Source organism: Jaculus jaculus, chromosome 2, assembly GCF_020740685.1.
Source record: "Jaculus jaculus isolate mJacJac1 chromosome 2, mJacJac1.mat.Y.cur, whole genome shotgun sequence".
Taxonomy (NCBI): Eukaryota; Metazoa; Chordata; class Mammalia; order Rodentia; family Dipodidae; genus Jaculus; species Jaculus jaculus.
The window spans coordinates 46798481-46820479 of record NC_059103.1 but is presented as its reverse complement, the minus strand read 5'-3'; the positions used below and the strand labels follow the sequence as shown (position 1 = coordinate 46820479).

Genomic DNA, 21999 nt, shown 5'->3' with positions numbered 1-21999 from the left:
ATGAGTTGAAGGCCAGTCTCAGATACATGAGATTCTGTCTAACAAAAATGATTAAAATCATAAATAACAAGGGTAGTAAGCATTTATTTAGTACCTCATAATTTAAATAAATATATAAATAATAAATTTATTCCCAATTGCCACAACAACCATGAAAAGAAGGATTATTAGCTTCATATTATTGAAAGGAAGCAAAGGCTCAAAATTTAAGTAAATTTCCCAAATCAATACAGTTATTACAAGTGAGAAAGGCTGATACAAATTTAAGTCCTTTTATTTTATTGCATTTCATATACAATCCCTCATGTTGACTCCCTCATCAAAGCCAAAAAAAAATAGATAGGAAATAATTACATAGAAAATCTTTAATTCTCAGAATATTGATGATGATTTTCTACATTTTCCAAGACCTGACTATTTCTGTGTACAAACAGGCAAAATGTGCTTCTTCAGCTAATTAATACTTGCTCTATTGAACATGAGTCATATACATGTCATGTTTATTACATGAGGTATGTTATTTTAATTTACAGGTGCATTCCAAACACCAGGAACAACAGAGGATATACATTGAAACTTTTAGAGTTGTAAAAATTTGTGTAGTCCTAAAAACCAGAGCCTTCAAGCTCTGTGGTGACAGAAGAGAGGTTAGTCAGGGATAGCATTGGTCTCCTCACTGTTAGTTCCCCTTGTGATTTCTACAACTCTGACAAGGACCAGAGGGCCTCTCATACTCTCTACCACGCATCTGGCATAAAGAAGAGAAATGGAATATACACTGAAATAGTAAATGAAGGAGATGATATCTTTGCATATTCAACCCAGAAAGAGAAAGCTCCCTTTCCTTTTCCTATCATTTTTTATTAACTCTATATGTTATTCTGGTGGATAAGTACTTCTTAGTGTAGATTTATACAGTTATTATTGATAGAAATATGGGATGCTCTTTGTTGGGGTGTTCAGACCAAAGACATAGTCCAGTTTAGTCCTTTATTCTCTGGGGAGGGGAATAGTTGGTAAAAATTAATTGTACATGGTATAACTTAATGGTAGATGGTACTAAATTACATAAAGACATTTTCATACAAGGACACAATGTACTTGAAGCATACACCCCCCCCCAATAGACCCTTACTGTTCCTTTAATTGGCTGCTATTTTCTCCCAACCCTATGGGTCTGTTTAATTCCTTAGATAGATTCACTTACATTTTCACATTACATATGCACATATCTGTAAAATCTGGGATCCACAAATAGGAGAAAACAAGCAATGTTTTTCTTTCTGAGACTGACATAATTTGTTTAATATGATTAACCACAGTTGCATCCATTTCTCTGTAAGTAACATATTTTGTTCTTCTTGATGGCTGAACTGAATTCCATTTTCATTATCTATTCCTCTGTGAAGGCTCCATAACTTAACTATTGTGAATGGTGCCACAATGAACAATGATATGCACTTCTATAATATTTTGACAGAATCCTTTGGGCAAATACTCAGGAATGGTATAGCTGGGTCATATGTTAGAGCTATTTTCAGTTTTGTAAGGAACCTCCACACTGATTTCCGTAAGAGAAGCTAGATGCCTGCAGTGTGTCAGGGTTCTCATTTGTTCACACCCTCACCACCATTTGTTTTTGATTTCTAAATGACTCTAATTCTTGTTTTGAGGTATTTTGTTTTATTTCTTGAGGCTGTTGTAAATGGGTTTTTCTCATTTCTTTCTTAGGATGTTTCTTTTCTTTTTTTTTTCCTTTTCTTATTTAAACGTAGGCAGGTGACTGAATTCTGTACATTAGTTCTGTATCCCATCACTTTGATGCAAGTGCTCTAAGATCTTTCTTGGGACACCTGTAGGGTCTTCTATGTATAAAATCACATCATTTTCAAATACAGGCGCTTTGGCTTCTTCCTTTTTGCTTGTACTCCTCTTTATTTCTCCCGTCACATTGCTCTAGCTTAGACTTTAATCTCTATTCTGAACAAGAGCAGAAAAAAATTATTTTAAGTGGATATGTTTTGAGGTTTTCTCTATGTAGTATGATGTTTTCTTTGAGCTTGTCACATATACAGTTTATTATAGTGAGATATGCTCCTTGCATTTCTATCCTTTGATGAAATCTTTTTAGCATAGCTTTTTTTTTTTTTTTTTTTTTTTTTGAGGCAGGGTCTCAGTCTAGCCCAGTGTTGCAGTCTGGTTCGCATTGCTGGTAGAAATCACCCAACCAAGAGCAGCTTCTGGGAAAAAAAGAGGTTTATTTTGGCTTACAGGAAGCTCCACAATGGCAGGGAAAATGATGGCATGAACAGAGGGTGGACATCACCTCCTGGCCAACATAAGGTGGACCATAGCAACAGGAGAGTGTGCTAAACACTGGAATGGGGAAAGTGGCTATAACATCCATAAGCCCGCCCCCAACAATACACTCCCTTCAGGAGGTGTTAATTCCCAAATCTCCATGAGCTGGGAACCTAGCATTCAGAACACCTATGTTTATGGGGGACACCTGAATCAATCTACAACACCCAGGCTGACCTGAAAGTCACCCTGTAGTTCCAAACTTGCCTTAAATTCACAGTGACCCTCCTACCTTTGGCTTCTGAGTACTGGGATTCAAGGTGTGCACCACCATGTCTGGCTTTGGTGAGGACTTTTTAATGATAGCATGTTGGATTTTGTCAAAACCCTTTCTGTTTATAGTAAGATGATCATGTGATTTCCATCCCTGAGTCCATTTATGTGATGAAAAACATTTATTACTTATTTGCATATGTTGAACCATCCCTACATCTCTGGAATGAAGCCAACAGGATCATGATGAATAATCTTTGTGATATGTTCTTGAATTTCTTTTGCAAGCATTTTATTGAGTTTTTTGCATGTATGTTCATCAGAGAGATTCGTCTATAATTTTATTTGTGTGTGTGTGTGTCTTTTTTTGGCTTTTGGCATCAGTTTCATAGCATGCCTTTCCTATTTTATGGAATAATTAAAATCAGGACAGAAATTAATGGGATGGAAATGAAAAAAATACAAAGAATCAATGAGAGCAAAAGTTGGTTTCTTGAAAAGATGAACTAGGGAAACAAGGCCTTAGCCAACCTCGCTAAAGGAAGACAGCCCAAAATTAATAAAATTAGAGATGAAATTGCAGACAGTACAACAAATATAAGGAAATTTAGAAAATCATTAGGAAATACCTTTATACTTAGATGCTAATAGTTGGAAACAACTCAAAGAAGTGACTGAATTTCTATATGTATGTGACACAATTTAAATAATGATGAGGTAACCAACTTTAATTGTTCTCTAACAAGCAACAAGCATGAAATAGTAATAAGAATATCCCCACATATAAAAAGTGAGATCCAGGTGGATTCACTGCTGAATTCTACCACTCTTTTAAAGAACTAACACCAATGTTAGAGAGGGGTTATATTACTTTTTTGTTTCTTGTGTTTCTAGGATTTCTAGAAATCTATTTCTAGATTTTGTATATCTGTATTTTTTAATCAGCTGTATTCTTTCGGTTGAAGTACTTGCATGTTCAAGGGATCTGGGTGTAGTACGGTGAGATAAATAGTTCTTTATCTAAACCCTCAGTCCACATGTTTAGGGAACCAGGTGAAATCCCATTCACTACTCTGAAAATATAATATCTACTGCAAAATGAAACACAAGTGATGGATAAACTCACCACTCAAATAGTGTAATAGCTGGTTAAAACAGTCATAACTTTTGCTTCAATAAATTGGTGGGGACATAGAAATAAGAATAGTAACATATACTAAAATGTTATTAAGGTTAAGTGGAGTAAATATAACGATTAGTATGAAATCAACTAAAATTCAAAAAAAAAAAAGAGAAAAGAAAATAGGTGGAAGGGGAAAGTTGGGACATTGTAAGGGTCTACAATTTTACAGATTATTAAGGCTCTGTAAAGTTGTGGTTTAGAAGTAAAAAAGGATGGAGGGAGCAAAAGAGAGGGAGAGGCATAATACAATAGGAATGACAGAGAAGCTATGTAGATTGTGTGTAGAAGAATAGTAATCATAAGTTGTCAGAATTTCTTCCTCAGTGGTATGGGTCTTGAATTCCTTCTCTTCCTATGAAATTTCATGTAACAAACTGAACTAGTTGGGGAACATACAGTTTGAAACTCCCATTCAAACTTACAAAAACAGCTGTGTGGATATACAGTGTTCCAGTGGAGTTTAAACATATTACTTTTTTTTTTGGCTTGGGTTTGTGAGGCAGGGTTTCACTGTAGCTCAGGCTGACCTGAAATTCACTATGTAGTCTCAGGCTGGCCTTGAATTCACAGTGATCCTCCTACCTCAGCCTCCTGAGTGAGTTCTGAGTGCCAACATGCTCTTATACGCAGATAGACCAATTATAACGTAATTAAGACTGTCTTGATTTATAGAAATGGTGGCAAAAGCAGCACAAATGCATGACATAGAAGCATCTGTGGATGAAAACATATATAGGAAAAAAGATGACTTTGAAAATTACACAAACTGTTTAATAAGGAATGCTAATGATTGTCCACACGTAAATAATATCATTAGTTCACCAATTAACAACATAAATTCTTGGCCCACTCATAATGTGAAAATAAATGAAATAAAAAGAAAAATAGAATATCTATTACACTACATAAAAATATGAAAGGTTCAGAAAAAATTAAATTATCACAAAGTATTTTAGAAAGAAAAAGCTAATGAGTAATGAAATAAATATTCATAAACTTCACAATAAAAATAGAATATGATTAGAAAATTTCTTTATGGTTGTTTTCTCTCTGTCCCTTTCTCCCTACCTCCCTCCCTCTTTTGTCATTTCTTCCAGATCATCCATCCTTAAGGTGTTATTTATTATCATCATACATTTCCTTTAACTCATTAAATATATTTATTGACCTCACATAAAAGATCCTATTGCTCTAAATAATTCTAAGCTAATAAGCTTATACCATTCGTTTTTCTGTTACTGTGACAACATACTTTGGACCATAAATTTCAAAGGAGGAAGCATTGATTCTGGCTCAGAGGTTTCCGAGGTGTCAGCTTGTGGTCTGAACTGTGTGAATAATGCAGAAATGTATCATGCATTTCAATTTTATCTGTGATATTTTATTTATCAATACATCTGCCATATAAATATGTCAAATGTGAATGGATTTTAGAGCTCAGTTTGCATGCTGTCATGCATCATATTACTCTATTCTGCATAAGTTCAACTTTGAGATATACATGGATGGAATAAAGTCATTAGTCCCTATTGTTTTGTCCTTTGATGGAAGGGCACATCATGACGGGAGGATGAGACAGAAGAGGTCTATGTTCCTTATGCTTGCCAGGAAGCAAAGAGGGCTGAGACAAGGGTACAGTCCCTCCATATCCCCTTCAATTGCATGCTTCAGTTACCTATTATCCTTCCACCTGGCTCTATCTCCTAAATGTTCCAACACCTCCCAATTGTACCACACCCTGGAGACCAAGCCTTTAACACATGGACCTTTGTAAACTATCAATATCCAAGCTATTAAAAAAGTTTCCTATTGGACATTTTTCTGCCTAATTTTTTCTATTGAAAATTATATTTGGGGATTAATTTATTTTGATATACGTAAATCATTCATTTATTTACACTGAGACGGTGGTGGTATGGAGAAGTGACCAGCTCAAGAAAAACCAAGCATAAGTCCATAAACAATTCTTTTTATTTTTACTCATTGACTGTATTTAAGGTAATAGTTTGCACACAAGTTATAAAAACATAGTAAAGTATCCATATTTGTAATGTTTTTATTCATTTATTTGAGAGGGAGAGAGAGGGAGGAAAGGATAACAAATGTACATGCCTCTTGCCACTGTAAATGAACTTCAGATGTATGGACCACTTTGTGAGTCTGGCTTTTTGTAGATAGAATGAAATTGAACTCACATTTTTGCAAGCAAACATCTTGAGCTCTTTATATGTTGAGCCATCTTCCTTATTTAGCATGATATACAATGCTGTTGAAGGCCTAAACAACTGTCTGAAAATTGATAATATTATAAACAAAATGAGTGATATGCACAATCCTTTATGTCAGTCTCTGTGCCTAAAATGAAGGTCGTGTTCCTGGAAGATGATGTCAGGATAGTGGCCTTACTTGCAATGGCAGAGATAGGTGATCAAACACGTCACAGTGTAAATTACAATGAGTCAAAGACAAGCATATGTTTCACTAATAACTCATGTTTATTGAGAATACACAAAGGGCACTATTGCTTACAGATACTTACAAGCTAAGTGTTCAGGGAATCTTCCATCTCATATCAGGGTCTTTGCTGCATTGGAATAGAGTGACCTAGGAGTCACAGGTGACTTTTCAGTGAGGAAGCTAAAGCACTGTATGCATAAATTATGCCAAATTTTCACATAACCAGTAACATGCATTTCCTCTACAAAAGCGACTTTGGATATTTTTTGAATTCTTTTTTCCATTTATTTATTTATTTATTTATTTATTTATTTGAGAGCGACAGACAGAGAAAGAAAGATGTAAATAGAGAACAAGAATGGGTGCGCCAGGGCCTCCAGTCACTGCAAACAAACTCAAGACGATTGTGCCCCCTTGTGCATCTGGCTAACGTGGGTCCTGGGGAATTGAGCCTTGAACTGGGGTCCTTAGGCTTCACAGGCAAGTGCTTAACCACTAAGCCATCTCTCCAGCCTGGCTTTTTTTGAATTCTTGAAAGTGGATGAAAAACAGGAACTGTAGTGTTCAGTTGTATTGTAATGAGAGTTTACTCACTTCAAGAAAAGACCAGCAAAGAAAATAGCACAATTCATTTCCATATATACATAGGGGTGTATTGATGGCATTTAACCAAGAACTTTATAAACTCAAACTTGTCAACAGTAGGATGGACCTCAGAGAATGTGTGACCTCTTGAAATTTCAGTGTTTTCTTAAGTTGTATTACTGATAAGTTTCATAATATGTATGGCTCTCAAAGTAATCCTTCCTTAAAAATGAAGAACTCATGGGGCTGGAGGGATGGATTAGCAGATAAGGCACTCATCTGCAATGCCAAAGGACTCAGGTTTAGTCCCCCAGAATCCACATAAGCCAGATGCACAAGGTGGCGCATGCTTCTGGAGTTTGTTTGCAGCGGCTGAATGTCCTGGAGCACCAATTCTCACTATCTATTTGCCTCTCTCTCTCTTTCTCAAATAAATAAATAATAAAAATTAAAAATGAAAAAAAAAATAAAGAGCTCATGATCAATTGCACCACCTTACTTATTGCATAGTAGAAATGCCAACAAAGTCCCAACACCTACTCTGTAGTCACACCCCTTCCCACAGCACTTCAGCACCCAACAACACAGGAAGCACACGCTGTGTCTTCTCTGCCCTGCTGTACCTTATCTTCTGCTTCTGTTTCCCTCCCCTGCTTTCCACTGGGATCCTCTCCTCTCTTTGTCACCTCTTTTGCATTTCCTTTCCTTTCAAACATTTCTTGGTATCTGAGAATCTTGTCAGATCTTCTCCTGAATGCTTTACATTTTAAATTATAAAATCAGATTATATAGTACTGCTCTCACTTCACCTTGATAATTTTGTTTCCCATCATCTCTTGGCTACTACCAGCATGTTATATATGCTTTTGAGAAAGAAGAAAAACAGAAAGTATGACATCTCTCTTACTGGTAATTCAAACAATTAGTCATACATAAAATACTACATGGCTTTAGTAAGATTCCTCATTTATAAAGGAGGAAGGGCACTGTGGAGATGGTTCAGCAGCTGAAGGCACTTGCTTGCAAGCCTGTAACCCAGCACGAGTTCAATTCCCAACACCCTAATAAAGCTGGATACAAAATGTGTGACCCAAACTCACCTATGGCAATGAAAGGCACAGCCAGAGAATCTGGAAGCTCATGGGCCAGCTAGACTGGTGCACATGAACCTGCAAATCCAAAGAGGATGCTGTCTCAAGAGAGGTGCAAGGAGAAGATAAACACTCTAAGGCTGTCCTCAGCCCTCCACATGTGTGCTGTGATATGTGCACATCACACACACACACACACACACACACACACACACACACAAGAGAAAAAGGAGGAAGGCCAGAATAGTGACAGAAATTTGTTGCCCAATAGCATATTCATAATTCAAACTGTAAATGTGACAGAATATCACATTCTAATTCCCTGTATACAGTTATAATAACTATATGAAACTTACCATGATGAACCAGACTTCAATTGGGATATGTATGGAATTGACTTTATTCTAATACACAAAGGTGCACCTGTTGTTAATCTTAAGAAAATAAATTTCTCATTAAATACATTAAATACCCAATGACTTGATTTCAGTAAAGAATTCTTAAGAATTCTAGGACCAACTAAGTAAAGATATATTCAATAGATAACTTGATTTCTTCACGACTGACTGATCAATTTTTAATTTATCTGCAATTTTGTTTTTTGACCACTGCTCACTGAATCTCTCTAATCCTATACTTATACCAGTTACAACAGTAAGATATAATTCCATTTGATCATATTGTCTAAAAATGTAACATGCTGCAAATATTTAAAACGCTACACATATATTTTTGAGATATAATTCATGTACATAAAATCATCCTTGTAAAGTACATAATTTGGCAGTTGCATTACATTGACACTGTGCAGTCATTAGGATGATTTAACTCAAGAATATTATCATCATTTTGAAAATGCACAAAAGAATATGAGCATTAAGACCCTACTGCTGAGGAGACCATTAGCTTCCATTGCAGGACACTGAGAAATCAAGCAGGGACTGATCCATATAAGCCTTTTCCCTGATGGCTAGCTAACATAGGTGCTAGAAAGAACAATGCAGCCTGCCAGGGCAGAGAAGCCATCAGCAGTCTTACCCAATAGTAAATTCTGTGAACTACACAACCAACCAGCCAGGCATGCTGTGGCCGCTGGTGCAATAGTGGCATGAGCATGATGAGGGCAATCAACTGGTCTGTGTTTGGATATAACATCTGTTCCCCTGAAAGGAATTCATGCCTAGTACTGTAAACTTAGTCAAAAGTCTATGGGCTTGGAAGGTCATGGGCCAGGAGGAAGGCTATACTGTTGTTTAGTTAAATGGATATGCTGTGCCCAGCAGCTTATCCTCTACATATTTATGTTGATTTCCCTCTAGGAGTGCTGTTGTCACTTTTTAAAATTAGATATGGAGATATTTTGTATGTAAACAACATATATTGGTACCATCCTTTCCCGTTTCCTTGCCTCTTTTCTGAAGAGGCCTTTCTCACTCGGGAAGCAGGTCAATCCAATGGGGATTGTGGGACATGCATTATGGGGGCAGCAATCAGTTCTGGGGGAGAGGGAATGTCTCTACGCAAAATGTCCCAACTTGTGGCTCTCACAGTCTTTCTGCCCTCTCTTTGGCAAAACTCCATGACCCATGCTGGAGCATTTACTTCGTGATTGGCACTCAGGAGCCTCTGGATCTCTGGTTTGGTAGGTGTTGATTGTCCTCAGTGTCTATCTCCTTCACCCTTGTGCTGTTATCAGATTGATGGAGAAAGCAGCTCTCTAGCTCATTTCCCCAATTTCTCTCTTGTTTCAGCTGGGCCAGTTGGAGTACACTGGGTCATTTATCTCTTCAGATCCAGCTCCCTTTTGCAAAAGAGAAGCAGATTCTGCAGTGGAGAATGAAGTCAGCCCCAGTTAAATGGGAAACAATTATTGATTTAGAGAGAATTAAATGACTTTGCTTTGGGGGAGGTTTTTTAAATTATCTTTTCAAACTCCATGGATGTGAAAGGTTTGTTTAGGAAATTAGTCTGCTCTGAGTTTAGTTTTGGTAGGTGGTAAGTGTCAAGGTATTCATCCATTTCTTCCAGATTATTTAATTTTGTGGAGTAGAGATTTTGGAAGTATGTCCCAATGATTCTTCCAATTTCATTGATGTTTGTTGTGATCTCGACTTTTTCTTTTCTGATTTTGTTAACTTGAGACTTCTTCTCCTCCTCTTCCTCCTCTTTCTCCTCCTCCTCCTTCTCCTCCTTTTTCTTCTTTTTGTTTGACCAATTTGGACAGGGGTTTGTCAATCTTGTTTATTTTTTTTTTTCAAATAACCATCTCTTTGTTTCATAGATTTTAAAAATTGTCTTCTTAGTTTCCAGTTCATTAATTTTTGCACTAATCTTGATTATTTATGATTGTGATGTGCTCCTGTTGGATCATTCCCTTGATGGGTAGGAAGTGGTCCTCTTTGTTCTTTTTGATTACTTTTTTAAGTCTATTTTTATCAGATTACTAATATATAGCAACAACTACTTTTTTTAAATTTCCATTTGTTTGGAATGTCATTTTCCATCCTTATACCCTGAGGAGGTGTCTATCTTAACTGGTGAGGTGGGTTTCTTGAAAACAGCAGATAGAAGGGTCCAGTTTTTGGATCCATCCTGATAACTTGTGTCTTGTGATACTTACTGTGAGGTTTGAATTAATCCCTGACATGATGAAGTGTTTTATGGGGTTTGGTGCTTTCTTGTGTTATGTACTGTTTTGAGGCTGGTCTATTTTGGTTATTGTGATCTTCTTCTTGATGGCTCTTAAGATTAGTTGCTTGACTGTTCTGTGTGGAGCATTCCCTTCAGTATTCTCTGTAGGTTTGGCTTTGTAATCATATAATCTTAGAGTTGAATTTTTTCATGGAAAGTTTTTCTTTCACCATCTACTATAAGGAATACTTCAGCTTGGTAAAGTAGCTTGGGTTGGAAGTCATAGTTTTTCAGACTTTGAAGTGTTCCATTCCAGGCCCTTCTGGCTTTCATGGTTTCCATTGAGAAATCTGACATAATTCTGACAGGATTGCCTTTGTATGTTTTGAATTGCTTCTGTCTTTCTGCTTTTAACACTCTTTCTTTGTTTTTTGTTCTTAAGAGTTTTAACTATGGTGTGTCTTGGAGAGTTTCTTCTTTGGTCCTATCTGTTTGGTGTTCTGTGGGCTTCTTGTGTCTAGATTAGCCTCTCTTTTGAGATTTTGGGGAAATTTTCTCCAATAATTTTGTTGAATATGGTCTTTATATCTCTGGCCTGGATTTCTTCTCCTTCAGGTATACCCATGATCTGGATGTTTGGTCATTTTAGGGTGTCCCATGGTTCCCTTGAATTCTGTTCACTTGATTTTTTTGAACTTAGCAAAGTTTTTGGCCTCTTGATCTATTTCTTCTGTCTTATCTTCCAGGTCATAAGTTCTGTCTTCCACATGAGTAACTCTGTTGGTGAGTGGTTCTAGAGAGGTTTGTATAATTTCTACTTGATTTTTGTTTTCTGTTTGTGCTGTTTTGCATCATGTCCATCTCTTTTTTGAGGTATAATTTTGAGTTCTGTTTTTCTTGATTCTTCCCATAGTTCATTCTTGCATTTGATCAAGTCTTCATTAAGACTAATCATTGTTGAGATTTTCATTTCTTGACTTAACCTTCAATTTATTCACATCTTTTTGAGTGTTCTAATGTTTCTTCATCAGGTTAAGCCTACTTTCTAAAGCTGAATTCTCTAGGAGATGATTCTATTCAATTTCATTGATATAATTTTTGGTTCTTTGATAGTTTGCTTTAAGTTCAGTATTTATTTTTAAATTAGGATGTCATTGGTTGTTGTATTTTCATTTTGGGAATGAATTTCTGTTGCTTTCTCTATTATTTCATTGGAAGCTTCCACTGTAGGACCAGGAATCCAGGAGTAGTTGTCTCAGTTTTCTGGCTTTTGTTGGCTTTTTTGCATTGTTGTCTACCCATTTTAGGAAGACTATTTTATTGAGGAGGAATTAAGTTTTTGTCCTCTCTACCTATTGGCAAACATTTTTCCCTGGCAAACATTAATGTACTTTGTATATTTACTTATTTTGAGTATTCATAAATTTGGAATATGTGGTCTTTTATGTCTGGTGTTTTTCAACAAGCACGGTGTTTTCAAAGTCCTTGTACATTGCAAAACGAATCGGCATTTTTCTAGCCATTGGGTAATATTCTATAGAGTGGATATAACATATTTTGTCAGACACTCATCACTTGATAGACATTTGGTTGTACTCTTGGACAATTTATCATTATCATGTGTAGTGATACTAGGAACATTTATGTACACATTTTGTATTGATATATTTTTCTTTATTCTTCATGGTATGCCTAGGAATGGAATTGGTCCATGTTAATCCTGTTTAACTTTTTTTTCTCCCCCAAATAGCCATATTATTTTATTTGATGATCCACGACATTTGTAATTCAAATAGTCCTCATATAACTTAGGCATGATATTATGTATTTTATAAGCAAAATATTATACTGATTTTTTCACTTGCTAAAGATGACAAAAGGTATTCTTCTATACATAAAAATATCCATGTATTATTCAAGTGTACAGAGCAGAGCTTAATGTTAATAAAACCCTAGCATCTCAATAAATAGGATGTATCCTAACAGTACACTGTGACACAGCATGCAGTCAGGAAGCCTTCATGCCTTTTGCATTGAGGCAGTTTACTTTCTATTGAGCTAGGCTTATATTCCCCACAGAGTGTTAGGTTAGGAATGACTTGATCTGAATGACAAGTGGAATTGATGAAAATTAAATTACTTTCAAAAAGTCTTCATGACTTGAAACCAATCCTATTTCTTCCCCACCTCCCACGTTTAAAATGCAGATTCTTTTATGCAAAATTTTCACCATACATAAGGAAATACATGTCTTTTTTTTCAGAGAAACAATATTTAATAACATCTTTGCCTCTCTGGCTATAAAAATTCTGCTTAGAAAAAAATATTTACCAAGCTAAAAATAGTTGATTTAGGTTGTCATAAAAAGAATATTAAATACCTTTGGTAAAAGTACATATATTTAACAAGATTAGAAAAGCCAAGTTATAAAGTCAAAAGCAGAATATAAAAATGTACACAATAAAACATCAACCACCTCAGAGGTAAGCAAAGAGAAGGCCTCTCTCTCCCTCTCTCTTTTCAGGTTTGCTTTCTCCAAACTATGAAGTAGTTCTCTTTGTAAATGACAAGCATTTTAATGAGCATGGAAAATCCAGTCTTTCCTATCAGCACAGCACCAGTGTAATTCATAGCAACATAGTTCCTCTTTAAAAGCCAAGTTTGTAGGACATGGCAATTCTGATTTATATCTGCAAATATAAGAGGAATAAAAGTCCATTTTTTTTTTCTGTGATGTTCACCATCATGTGCTTACTTTTCTGTTTTTTTTTTCTCCTTCTTCTGACATCACCTAAGTCATATTGACACAGAAGAAATAGAGAATTTCATTATCAGAAGAGGAACACGGGCACTATGGAGCCAGCTAATGATCTGCAAACATTTTGCTTTTGTCCATGATTGCAGACCTCTCCTGTCTTTGGGTGTCCCCTCTGAAAAGTCCTGATGCACATTCCTCCTCTCTCCATGTGGTGTCTCTTCTTTCAGAACACACTGCAGATGAAAGGTCTTTGAGCAAATAAACTGAGATTTTGGATGGAGATAATGCAGAAGGTCTCTAATGTAACCAGCAGCTGCACACCATAGCTGGGGGAATGGGGGATGGACACGGGGGAGGCAGGGGGCGGGGGATGCACTACCTCCCGAGTTCCTTCTGCACACATACTCACCCACCCTGTGGTCTTCCAGGGCCACATGGGTAAGAGACGTAGGCAATCCTCGGACTTCTATCTTTGGTCTCAAGTGAAGGACCTCAGGATATTTTTTTTTCGTTGCTTTGCTGGGGACACACTGACATTCATTGCAATTGTGGCGACAACAGGCACAGGTGCCACCACAGCACTTAACCAAGAGACAGCCTGGCCAGAAAAACCGCATCAGTTCTCCTTAGCTCCTCCCGTATGGACACCGAGAAGTTGAGAGGTGGGCAGCTGCACCGTCGTACTTCCTCTTTGAGAAGGTTAAAGTCCGGCACTCTGCATTTTCTTCCAAATGCCAAAGCTTTGCTCAGATGCTGCCAGGTTGGGCCTGTACAGATCTCTGAAGTCCAGTTGCCGCCTGTCAGGCTCAAGATAGCTAATGGGATCCTCCAAGGTGCTGAAAGCAGTCACTGCCTTATCAAGCAGGCCAAGTGGTGAGGCCTAAGGGGGCAGCATTGAAGGGCTCACAGCTTCTGTGACTTGTGGCATTACGATGTTGTAGTGGATGCAGAACCGGGGTTCAGAAGGAAAACACTCATCTCATGCAGATCTTATCCTGATTCAATTTCCTGTAGAAATCTGTTTTCCTGGCACAGCTCCAGAGCCATGCCAGGGTCCTAACAGTTCCGTCACTGGGTTCCTCAACTTGTACAAAATCACACTAATCACACTTGCATATAGCATCTTCAGGGTCTTCCAGCCTTAGCTTTTCATTAAATGTAAGCTGCATCCACACTTTTTTTTTTTTTTCTGCTACTAATCTCCAAACTAACACTATTTCTTGGGTAAGCCTGAGGAAATATCCAGCTGTGGATAATACTCCCACTGGTGGACACAGTAATAACTCATGCTGGGCATCCTGAACTCTGATCTGCTCCTTGACCCTGGAGAACTGGAACTTGCCACAGGGGTTGGCCTCAGCCCGAGAGCGCTGGGTCTCTGGGCGGATGTGAGCAGGAGGAGGCTGAGGACGTGCCCTGGGCTTCCAGGGTGAGGGCTCACTCGCGATGGCACTGGCACTGGGAAAGCGGTCTCAGCCCTGCCAGGGGCGGCGGCACTGGGCTGGAAGCGCCGAGCCTGCTCTGGCCGCCGAGCCTTGCGGGGTGATTTCCACATGATCCCATCCAAAACTTTTCTTTCTTGAGCCCCCTTCTGTGTCTCCAGATTTTCTTCTCTCAGTGTCTGTCTGTCTATCTCTCTTTTTAAGCATTAAAGGAAAGCCTGGGCCTGAACCAGTTTCCTGTTTGACTTTTGAGGAACTTAAAATGTCCTTTTTACTGTGGCCATATCGTTTTCCATCCCCACCAGCAAACTAGAAATTTCCTTTTATCTCCAAATCTGTCAACACTTAGTATTGTTTGGCATTTTAAGTTAGTCATCCTGTTGGGAATGGCCATGGCACCAACCTGAACAACACATATGCTTTAAGGACATCTTGCACAGGGTAAAAATAAATAGAATTTATAGAGAAACAGATAGATTAATATTAACCATCATTCTTAATAACCATTGTCCAACAATAACAAAAAATTACATGAAGTCCCCTTATTAAAAGATGATTTTTGTCAAGCACTCAGGAGGCAGAAGTAGGAGGACTGCTGTGAGTTTAAGGCTAGCCTGGGACTACACAGTGAGTTCCAGTCAGGCTGGGCTAGAGTGAGACCTTACCTTGAAAAAAAAAATTAAAAGATTATTTTTGACTTCTATTTATGGCATTGATAAAAATCAATTTCTCTCTCTCTTTCTTTCTTTCTTTCTTTCTTTCTTTCTTTCTTTCTTTCTTTCTCTCTCTCTCTCCTCTCTCTCTCTCTCTCTCTCTCTCTCTCTCTCCTTCCTTCCTTCCTTCCTTCCTTCCTTCCTTCCTTCCTTCCTTCCTTCCTTCCTTCCTTCTTTCTTTCTTTCTTTCTTTCTTTCTTTCTTTCTTTCTTTCTTTTTTGAGGTAGGGTCTCACTCAAGCTCAGACTGACCTGGAATTCACTATGTAGTCTCAGGGTGGCCTTGAACTCATGGCGATCCTCCTACCTCTGCCTCCCAAGTGCTGGGATTAAAAGCTTGTGCCATCACGCCTGGCCTAATATCTTTCTTATAAATACCAGAATGAACTTCAAAATATTCATATTAAGCTTTACAGGCATTTCCCATCTATATATCATGGTTTACATGGAGCTTAAGAGACACAATCTTTTAATGGGAATTATTTCAATGTAATTTGATTTCATCTGCTTATTTTTCTTACTTCCACTCTGATTTTAGTCATACTTTTCTGCTTTCTCTCAAATCACAGTCTTTTCAAGCAGACATAAAAGGGAACCAAAAGCACACAATAAGCAATTTTGCTTTTCTTATGTCTTTGTAAAGCACTTGAGGATGCTTTGAGAAGTTAGAAGTAGCCAGTTCTTTAAATTTCCTTGTAAAATAGCACAATACTGAAGTTCTCTACCAAGGAACATAAAGGTAAATGTTCCATCTTGTGTGGGATCTACTGAATGGAATGTATTATGCATATATTGTTTCTAACTCTTCTGATGTTTATGAAACATATTTTTTTCATGGTAAAATTAAGAATTGAAATTCAGGGAACTTGCATACACATCTAAAGTTATATATCTAAAAAGTAAGAAGGACCAAAAGATAAATCCTCGCTTATTTGATTACAGAGACCATACTTTCAATTCCTTCATTCTAATACCATTTAATATTCAAATAGTCTTATTTCTCAGTGCTTTTCCCTCTATTATACTATGAAATGATGTATTCAGTGATAAAAATTGGTTAGGTTTCTCAACATATTACTATGACATACTCATGGTTGTCCCAGTGGAGATTATCTCTTCAATGGAAAGATAATGGTATCTTTCTGTGATGTGAAAATGTCAGGAAAGGGTGTGAAGTATTCCAAAAACCATTAAAGACTTATTATGTTTACTTTATATACATTTGTACCATATAGTTAAGAAAGTTGTGAAATAGATATTATAACATCATGTAAGAAAATAGCTCATCAAAGAGAATGGGAGTATATAGATGTTGCATTTTTCTCAAACCAACTGAAACCAATGATTTGAATCATCAAGCAATTTTGTTACACATAGCATTCTGTGGCCTATAAAAAATAGAGAATTTTACCTATATGAACAATTAGCTTTCAGTGGTAAAGTATATATATAAATGTAAGTGATAATATTCCCATTTGTTATGATACATTAACTGACATTATAGTAAAATAGCTAGTTAAGATTCTTATCCAGCTGATTACATTTGGTTAATGTACTTAAGTGACATCATATATGTTTTTAGCCTTTTTAAACAGCTCTGTCAGATCTATCTAAATGCAGTAATTTCTCTAATTGTAGAAAAGTTTAGATGACTTGTAAAAACTTCACTATTTATATAAGCCAAAGAATGTTTGCATTTGTTTTGCAAAACCATTAAATAATTGCATCATTCTAGTGTACTCCAAACCAACCCATACTGAAAACCCTTACCATATGCTGCCTGTTTTCACAGGGCAAGGTTTTTAGTTAGCTTTTTTTTTTTTCAAACATCTGTGTTTGTTTATAGGAAGTATAAATATTTGACAAGAGAAGCAGGAACCTCAAACTATAAGTGGAATCAGCTTTCTCAGCCCCCCTGTTACTTGAAATAAACTTTATGGAACTTTTAGTATGAACATGTAAGAATGCTGGGCTGAAGTCAACAAAAGAATGAATTACTTTGTGTGTGTTGTTTATTTCAAAAGTTAATGAGGAAAATTCTCTTCAGGAGTAAATTATATTTGGGTTTTATTGGGTAACTAGTGTCCCAAAATGCAGGTTGGTAGCTTGAAACTCTCCCTCAGCATTGGTAATCAAAGTCTCCACAAGTGACATTAACATATTTTAATAAGTAAATAAATTATAAAAATATTTAAAGACATGCTGGGCATGGTGGCACATGCCTTTAATCCCAGCACTTGGGATGCTGAGGTAGGAGGATCTCTGTGAGTTCAAGGCCATCCTGAGAATACATAACGAATTCAAGGTCAGCCTGAACTAGAGTGAAACCCTATCTTGAAAAAAAAAAAAAATTAAGAGCAACCTATCTGAAAAAAAGCATTTGGTTAATTTGTTTATTTGCAAGATATTGTAGCAGATTATTTGTTACCAAGTCATGAGTTTTTTCCTTTACGTTTATTCTGCTTTTGTTTCTCGTCATTATTGCTTAACCAGGATAAATTGGTTAAATCACAGAATAGTGTAGATGAGGATTTTATGGTTTGCCTACTTTGTTTCAGAAAATGATAGATTTGGGGAGACATGCAGACAGAGGATTTTTTTTTCCTGTTATGTCCATTTGTGTGTGTGTGTGTGTGTGTGTGTGTGTGTGTGTGTGTGTGTATGTGTGTGTGCATGTACGTGTATCTAAGGTACAACAACAGATCACCTAGAAAGTATCAATGTGGAGATCAGATTTTGGAAACATACAACGTTCAGTCCAAATCAGAATCCTCACAAGCTGTAATAGTCAAAGCTAGGATTTAGTTTTCATATCACAGTTATTCATTTCGATGGACATCATAGGTGTTTCAAATATGTAAAGTAAATAAACTATAATTAATACAGGGAAGGAAACAATGGGTTTTCACAAGAAAGGAGAGACCAAAATAAAGCATTTTTGCCCTTTAATTTCAGAGGATGCTTGGCTCCATTATGTGTATGTCCTTTCCGCATACTCCCTGTAAGGCTTATGAAGCTGAACCTAGCATTTAAGTTTGCATACCTTTAGGAGGAAGCTCAACCTCTTATTTTGCTCCTGATGAAAGTGAGGCCTAAAATTGTCAGTATCTGTGAAAAGTCATGAAGGATGCAACTAGCTAAGCTATCCGACCGTATTGTGCATGTGTTATTTATTTGTCCTTTTGATCATCAAAAGAATGGTTGTGATGTTAACAGATAGATGGAAGGAATACAAAGGCATCTGTGATGTTAACAGATATATGGGAAAAAGCATTTCTACAGCAGTGTTTCAATCTGAGATTGTTTGTAGTTTACATGTGTTTGTTTCCATATACAAAATAATAATTTAAAACATTCTTAAATACTCCAACATGGTCAGCATTGGAAGACAAATGAATTCCAAATTTCTCTCTCATCAACTAATTGGCTTGGGGTGAGCTCGTCCTGCTTTCTGTTCTTCAGTTTCTACTTCTGCAAAATTAAATATTTGTAAAAATTAATCTCTCGGTATTTTCCAGATTCAATCATTTTGATTTAGCTTCTAAGGATGTGTTTAGCAGGATCATGCTTGCTAGGATTTTCTGCCAAGTTTTAGTCCACAGGAGGCAGGTATCAGTCAGAACCAAGTATCTAACATAGCTAAATCCACAGTATTATACATGTAATTATTTTTATACCTGTTATCCGTCTAAGGCCCATAACCAGAAAGTATTCAATGACAAACTGGCCAATCATGATCAGGTAGACACTAGCAATCTAATCCTAAAAATATTCAAAGAACTAGATTTCCAAAACTAAAAAGTCCGGGCATAAAACTGTACAATGTCCATGACATAATGTTACCAAATGCATGTTAGTGAAAGCTGAAAGTCTTTTTGTCACATGTTATCAATAACAGAGTCTATAAAAGAGACCTGAAACTCTTTATGAAAGGTTCTTGAGTGATTACTGGACAATGTCAGGAATAAGATGTATGAAGTTCTGAAACAGTTTGCTTTAGTTAGTGGGAGTCATCTTTTTAAAAAGTGAAAACCAATCATGATTGCTTAAGTTTTTGTGTTATAATAATTCAAATGAGGGCTAGACTGAAATTCTGAACACTTTTACTGGAATTTAAACTCTGATATTAAGTAGGTAATATTAACTGTTGTCAAAACATACCACATCCCTCTGCTTTGGAAATCATCTGCATTAACTGGACAAATGACACTGAACGTTTAAGGTGGCACATGATGGCCTCAAGAAATAATTTCTTTCTTTCAGCAATTACTGTTACTCTTCAGGGTGAAAACAGAATAAAGCCCATGACTCTATACCTAATACAATAATAACAACAACAAATGTAACAAATCCATTAGCAAAGATATGAATATACCCAAGAAGAGTTGATATCACAAAAAAGAAAGTTTAAAAATATAGTAAACTCCTGAAAACCTTTTTTACAGTTGTAAATTATAAACAGCTCAATCCATGATACTTCTATGCTATTAAGATATCGTCTTCTTGTCACCTCTTCTGAAATGCAGGAATTTTTATGTATGTAAATGAAAAGAGAGGTCACTTCCCTTTGCTATGATTTTGTTCTATTGTGGAACATTTATTTCTCTCTACCCGCAGTCCTAACTACCACTCAAGCTCAATGCTAATGATTTCGGCTACAGGCTCAGATTTATTTAATTCCCTATTTTCCAAGTCATTAGAAGTAAGGCCCTTTCCTCAAGGTTTTCCAGCAAAGAGAAACTCAGTTCTCTTTAATTAAATCCAGTGGCCTGAAACACCAAAGAAAAGATGTAAACTCAGGGGATTGCAACAGGAAGGAGCTGCTAGATCAAAGGAAATGTTCATGTGGTACCAAGTTCAGAATGTGAGTTAGAACAATCCCTGGAGAAAATAAAATGGGTAATGTCCTGCAGTCTTCCACACAATAGTGGGCTGCATCACTATGCACATGTCCTCAGCTGTAATGATGAGATAATATCCAACACGTGAACTGGTCTTCAAAGTAAACATAATATTGGAATGAGGGGGGAAAAAACACTAAATTTGACCAGTGTTTATCTAATGTCTATCATCTTCTAGGTTTTTAATTGTGCAAGTCACTCAATCTTTTATATATATATATACATATATATATATATATATATTTATTTATTTGCATTGTATGTTCATGTGGATATTTGTGAGGATGTGTCAGAGCCTCTTGCCACTGCAAATGGACACCAGAAACCTGCACCACTTTTTGTGTCTGGCTTACGTGAGTGGTTGAGAAGTTAAACCTGAGCTGGTAGGCAAGTATCTTTAACCTCTGAGTAATCTCTAAACCCCAATCACTCAATCTTAATGTGAGATCTTGAACTGTGCATGTGATAATTAAGTGAGAGTAACTGGGTCAAGGAAGCAGGCTAAGCTAAGGTTTTTTACTTCATTTGTCAAGCAAAATTCCATCAAATAGAATAAACACGTTTTGAAGAAAAGCATAGTAGGGGAACAATGGTATACACTAGATAGTCCCTAAAAGTAGATCTGAAGTCCTCACTGTCTTCAGAGTATGAAGATCAGAGAATGTCAGATCTCCAATGCCATCCAGAAGACTACGAGGAATAAGAAGGAAAATTCACATGAAGAGATGAATGTAATTGTGTTTGGATGAATTTTATCTCAAAAACAGTTGCTTCATCACAAAATCTAATAAAAGGAAATAATAATGCAAGGAAAAACAAATGATATTAATAATTTTATTGGACACGCCAATCAATCAAGCTTTAAATCATAAAAAAATAAGAGAGCACATATATACTGATGGTCAGTCAAGAGCTAAATAAAGAAGGCAGGGTGGGAAAGATGCTCAGTGGTTAAGAACACTTCCTGTGCAAACATGGAAGTCTAAGGAGAATGGAGAGACCACATAAACAGCTGGGCGGATCTGTAACACCAATCCTATGGGGAGAATCTCCAAAGTTCTTGGGAAAAAAAATGGTGAGCTCTGGGATCAGTAAGAGGTCCTGGCTCAGATACAAATAGATATAAGAGCCATGGAACAGGCCATCTGATGTTCTGCTCTGGCTACTTGTGAGTACACCTTGCAGAAAGAAAGCACATGGCGTGCCACATACATGTGCAAACACCACACACATCACTCACATATACACCACATTTCACATACACACAAGAAAAAACAAAAACAAATAAAAAGGGGATAAGGCATATGACTGGTGGGAGAAATAATTGCCTGACTTCAAGATGGCTGGACAATGCCAAGCATCTAGCTAAATCTTTTTATAGACAGGAAACAAATAATCTTGTAAACATTTTTCCTCAGATCACATATCTAATTAGTGTTAAATTTAAAAGCTCACTTTTATGACAAGAATGAAATAAAACACAGATCTTGAAAAAATGTGCATGTATTTCTGCATGTTATCAGTTTCTTTCTCATTCCTAGGAACAAGTTATCTGACAGAAGCAATTTAGAGAAGATGTTTATTTCAGCCTACCTTTTGAGAGAATGCAGTCCATCATGGCCAGAAGACAAGGCAGGCCACTTGTGTCACCAGTCAGGAGGCAGA

General features: G+C 36.7%; 1 pseudogene; it reads right to left on the bottom strand.

Moving 5' to 3' along the window:
- Positions 1-11963: 11963 nt before the first annotated feature.
- Positions 11964-21999, bottom strand: part of LOC101614095 — a 65958-nt pseudogene continuing 55922 nt past the window's right edge.